We start from the raw sequence: 6063 nt of genomic DNA, 5'->3' as shown, positions 1-6063 counted from the left end.
TCTGAAGCTGAAAATAAACATGGAAGTTAATGTGTAACCTAATTCCTATAATGCGAAAGCTTCCTGCACTGGAACAGACCTCATTCCCTCTTATAGTAGAGATTTCTGGGGAAATAAATCTCCAGCCCCATTAGAGTTGAACTAAATGAAACTGCATTTTTAGTGTTAAAAATTGTTAGTGTTTGTATTGGAAAGAATCACAAATGGTTCTTTCCATAGAGAAAGGAAAATGTAAGATACCCTTTCATTAGGGATTGAGCATCATTTTCCAACTGGCTTCCAGGAAGTCCTGCCCACAAACGTGAAATGCATACTCCTTTGCAGACGGCGTCACGCTTGCGGTTCATTCCCCGTGCTCATCACTAAATGAAGTGAAGCATTCCTTTGTCTCTACATCAGACACTAACTGGGGATCCAAGGCCTGGGAGAATATAAATATTTCCATAGAAAAAAGAATTATAACCTGATTTGCTGCTCCTTCACGCAGATGTTTGCATTGCTGCTATTTTTTATCAACTCCACTGCAGACTGATCTTCAAAATGACAAAAGCTACTGAAATGCTTTCTTTTCTTTTTCCCATCATGTTATATTTTTTAAATACTCTTTGTTGATGAAATAGCTAGGCATCTATCTCTGTAACTAGCTAAGCCCAAGCTGATTATGATTTCCTACCTTCCCTTTCCCAGGGAGGTCAAGCCAGGTGAAGGGGGCCCATGGCCAAATGGCCAAGACCAGGGCCTGGGTTGGGGTGGCTAGAATAATGCCCTAAAAGGGAGGTGGAAAAAAACAGTGAGGTGTACAAAACATGTCCAAATAAAATGCTAACCGTCAGCCCTGGGGAAGCCAAATCCATTGTCAAGACTACGGACAAGCTCAGGAAATCAGGAGCCAGGGACACAGAAGGTGAAGCAGTTGGTGAGAAGCACGGCAGAGACAAGGCCATGTGTCCCAGGGCACCTACTGTGAGCATGGTGGCACTCTCTCTGGGTGCTGGGCACCCATTACATGGTGGGTTATATGGGCTGATTTGAAGAAGTCAAGTACACTAAGGATAGGAGAGGCTCCACATTTCCATATGGAAGCACGGGGGTCCTCAAATATCTTCCCAACTGAAAGCCCTAGAAATTTCATCAGCATATCCCACAGGATTCACTGGAATTGAGGGAAATCTCTACCTTTCTCTTTCAGATAGCAAGGACTTATGTAAAGAATCATGTGTTCTCTGTTTTGTGGCTCGCTGCCACCCCCAGCCTCCACTGGGCACCTTCATTCTGCTAACTTCAATCTCAGTTCTAATATGCCCAGGGTGCCCCGTAACTGCCTCTCCCACCCCTAGATGAAGTGTTTTCTTTCCCTCCAACATAGTAGGACCACCTACTTCTGTCCTCCACCACCATCAAGAGCCCATTCCGAGTCCCTAGAATTTGTCTGCCCATATCTGGACAGATGACAGGCCTTAGCAATACGGATTTCCTTTAAGATACTCAACTGCATTTCTCCTGGACGGCCCTTCTCCTCATTCTGAAGAAACATAGTCAGGATCTGGCAATTTACCCTACTTAGGAGGTAGCAAGTTAACCTGTTACTATTTCAAGGATACCAGCAGAAGACATGAGATTCTTGGATTAAAGAAAAAGGACATTGTTACTCGCAGCTCAGCAACAGCATGACTTTTCTATTCGTTCCTTCCCTCGGTCTCCAGAACCCTCCCCCATGTCTATAGGGGCAACTCAAAGCAGCCCACGTGGATGCGGCCCAACCAATGGGTTCACGTCGCAGATGAGGAGCACCGAGTCTGGGGAACCCACCTCCGCCATAGCAAACCTGTTCTTTTCCAAAGCAAGTCCTTACCTCACTCCTCCAGGTTGCTTGCAAACATGGCCTGAGAAAGGGCCCAGGCAGAGTGGTGAGCATCTTACACGCCTGAAAAATCCAGCAAAAATGTACAGCGACACTAGGAGTCCACGGAGGATTGCCTCTCCCAACAGATGCTACCAGATTTTGACAAAAGTTCACATCTTGAGGAGGCCAGGCTGCTGGGCCTGCCTCAGGCTCATCGCGGAACCGCGGCGCAGGGGGCCTTCTGGGGGGCTCTCGCTCCTCCATCAGCCGGTTGTGACACAGCCGCCCAGGCCTGGGCCGCCTGCTCATCCCCGCGGGGCCCGGCCTCTGGCGGCGGCGGGTGACGCAGACGGAACAGCATGTCGTCCGCGGCCGAGCCTTCCAAGAGGGCGCCCCCCAAGCCCGCGGCCTCGGCCGCCAGCGGCGTGAGCAGCGGCAACAAAGGCGGCCCCCTCCACAGCCGGCGCGGGCCCCGCGGCCTCCGAGGTGGAGGAAGTATTTGATGATGCATCTCCTGGAAAGCAAAACGAAATCCAAGAGCCAGATCCTACTTATGAAGAAAAAATGCAAACTGACCGAGCAAATAGGTTTGAGTATTTATTAAAGCAAACAGAGCTGTTTGCACATTTCATTCAGCCTGCTGCTCAGAAGACTCCAACCTCACCGTTGAAAATGAAACCAGGGCGCCCACGAATAAAAAAGGATGAGAAACAGAACTTGCTATCCGTAGGCGACTACCGACACCGTAGAACAGAGCAAGAGGAGGGTGAAGAACTATGAACAGAAAGTTCCAAAGCAACCAACGTTTGCACTCGATTTGAAGACTCTCCATCGTATGTAAAATGGGGTAAACTGAGAGATTATCAGGTTCGAGGATTAAATTGGCTCATTTCTTTGTATGAGAATGGCATCAATGGTATCCTTGCAGATGAAATGGGTCTGGGAAAGACTCTTCAAACAATTTCTCTTCTTGGGTATATGAAACACTATAGAAACATTGCTGGTCCTCATATGGTTTTGGTTCCTAAATCTACATTACACAACTGGATGAGTGAATTCAAGAGATGGGTACCAACCCTTAGGTCTGTTTGTTTGATAGGAGATAAAGAACAAAGAGCTGCTTCTGTCAGCGACGTTTTATTACCAGGAGAATGGGATGTATGTGTAACATCCTCTGAAATGCTTATAAAAGAGAAGACTTTTCAAAAAGTTTAATTGGAGGTACTTAGTTATAGATGAAGCTCACAGGATCAAAAATGAAAAATCTAAGTTATCAGAAATAGTGAGGGAATTCAAGACTACAAATCGATTATTATTAACTGGAACACCTCTTCAAAACAACTTGCATGAGCTCTGGTCACTTCTTAATTTTTTGTTGCCAGATGTCTTTAATTCAGCTGATGACTTTTGATTCCTGGTTTGATACAAATAATTGCCTTGGGGATCAAAAGCTAGTTGAAAAGCTTCATATGGTATTGCGCCCATTCCTCCTTCGAAGAATTAAAGCTGATGTTGAAAAGAGTTTGCCTCCAAAGAAGGAAGTAAAAATCTATGTGGGTCTCAGCAAAATGCAGAGGGAATGGTATACTCGGATATTAATGAAGGATATAGATATACTAAACTCTGCAGGGAAGATGGACAAAATGAGGTTATTAAACATCCTGATGCAGTTGAGGAAATGCTGTAATCATCCATATCTCTTTGATGGAGCTGAACCTGGTCCACCTTGTACCACAGATACGCATCTAGTTACCAACAGTGGCAAAATGGTGGTATTAGACAAGCTGTTCCCTCAATTAAAAGAACAAGGTTCATGAGTACTAATCTTCAGTCAAATGACAAGGGTGTTGGATATTCTGGAAAATTATTGTATGTGAAGAAATTATGAGTACTGCAGATTAGATGGGCAGACACCCCATGATGAGAGACAAGAGTCCATCAATGCATACAATGAACCAAACAGCACAAAGTTTGTGTTCATGTTAAGCAAGCGTGCTGGTGGTCTTGGCATCAGTCTTGCTACTGCTGATGTAGTCATTTTGTATGATTCAGATTGGAATCCCCAAGTAGATCTCCAGGCTATGGACCGAGCACATAGAATTGGACAAACCAAGACAGAGTGTTCTGCTTTATAACTGATAACACTGTAGAAGAAAGAATAGTGGAACATGCTGAGATGAAACTCGGACTGGATTCAATAGTCATTCAACAAGGAAGACTTGGGGATCAGAATCTGAACAAAATTGGCAAAGATGAAATGCTTCAAATGATCAGACATGGGGCAACGCATGTATTTGCTTCAAAGGAAAGTGAGATTACTGATGAAGATATTGATGGTATTTTGGAAAGAGGTGCAAAGAAGACTGCAGAGATGAATGAAAAACTCTCCAAGATGAAAGCGCACTTAGAAACTTTACAATGGATACAGAATCGAGTGTTTATAACTTTGAAGGAGAAGAGTGTAGAGAAAAACAAAAGATTGCTTTCACAGAGTGGATTGAACCACCTAAAAGAGAAAGAAAAGCCAACTATGCTGTTGATGCCTATTTCAGGGAAGCTCTTCGTGTCCGTGAACCTAAAGCACCAAAGGCTCCTCGACCTCCGAAACAACCCAATGTTCAGGATTTCCAGTTTTTTCCTCCACGTTTATTTGAATTACTGGAAAAATAAATTCTATATTACAGAAAAACTATTGGGTACAAGGTGCCTCGAAATCCTGACCTACCAAATGCAGCACAAGCACAAAAAGAAGAACAGCTTAAAATTGATGAAGCTGAACCCCTAAATGATGATGAATTACAAGAAAAAGAGAAGCTTCTAACACAGGGATTTACCAATTGGAATAAGAGAGATTTTAACCAGTTTATCAAAGCTAATGAGAAGTGGGGTTGTGATGATATTGAAAATATAGCAAGAAAAGTAGAAGGAAAAACTCCAGAAGAAGTTATTGAATACTCAGCTGTGTTCTGGGAAAGATGCAATGAGCCCCAAGACATAGAGAAGATCATGGCTCAGATTGAAAGGGGAGAGGCAAGAATTCAAAGAAGAATTAGTATCAAAAAAGCACTTGACACAAAGATTGGACGGTACGAAGCAACTTTGCATCAGCTGAGAATATCATGTGGTACGAACAAAGGAAAAAACTATACTGAGGAAGAGGATCATTTTCTGATCTGTATGCTGCACAAACTTGGATTTGACAAAGAAAATGTTTATGTTGAATTACGACAGTGTATTCGCAACTCTCCACAGTTCAGATTTGACTAGTTTCTTAAGTCCAGAACAGCAATGGGGCTCCAGAGGAGATGTAACACCTTAATTACCTTGATTGAAAGAGAAAACATGGAACTAGAAGAAAAAGAGAAGGCAGAGAAAAAGAAAAGAGGACCAAAGCCTTCAACTCAGAAACGTAAAATGGATGGAGCACCTGATGGTAGAGGAAGGAAAAAGAAGCTGAAACTATGAATACATATTTGTTTCATAATCACTAACTTTAAACTAGTAGTTCTTTAATTTATGGGTCTTCATAAGATGTACTGTACAATGCTCAATTATGTCATTCAGAGACATCAGGTTCATCTGTTTACTGAGCTAGAAACATAGTATGTAGTTTCACTTTTTTAAATGCAACAGCTGTGCTGACATTTTTTAAATCATTAACACTTAAAGTAATAAAACAGGCTTCAATTATTTTTAAAAAAAAAAGTTCACATCTTATGGTCAAAACTACAGGGTAATGTTGAATTTCAGATTCAGGAAAGAAATCAGGATTTTTCAGTCTTTACCCATAAAAGCTGTACAGCTCTTAGTGGAAAGGACTAAAATATTTAGTCATCACATATGGAGAAAATATATTTTGAAATAAATTTTTTAAATGATCTTGTTCTTTTCCTTTTACTAATTCTTAGTGGTTTTGATTCCTAATTTACTTCCTCCTTTCAAAAGACCCTCTTAGTCTTTTGAAAAAAGACCCACTTCAATAAGCAATCTCCTGGATTTATGTAGATCACCCTCATCCCATTTGAGATCAAGATGCTTTTATCTTTATCTCCTCTTCTGAGGGAAAACACTTTCTTTACGGGTCCACAACTTAATCAGAGGAAAATCTTGTTTGCCTTTCAATGCTCCAACTTTCATCTCTGGATTTTCTTTCCCATATTTGGCAGAAAGAAAAGATTATAGCCACATAGACCATCCTTATCCCAAGGATTATTAGCAAG

General features: G+C 42.2%; 1 pseudogene; it reads left to right on the top strand.

Annotated features, from left to right (window-relative positions):
- Positions 1 to 1627: 1627 nt before the first annotated feature.
- LOC118935355 (SWI/SNF-related matrix-associated actin-dependent regulator of chromatin subfamily A member 5-like) lies at positions 1628 to 5535 on the top strand (annotated as a pseudogene).
- Positions 5536 to 6063: the final 528 nt, after the last annotated feature.

Source organism: Manis pentadactyla, chromosome 19 (assembly GCF_030020395.1).
Source record: "Manis pentadactyla isolate mManPen7 chromosome 19, mManPen7.hap1, whole genome shotgun sequence".
NCBI lineage: Eukaryota > Metazoa > Chordata > Mammalia > Pholidota > Manidae > Manis > Manis pentadactyla.
This window is presented reverse-complemented; position numbering and strand designations above follow the sequence as displayed.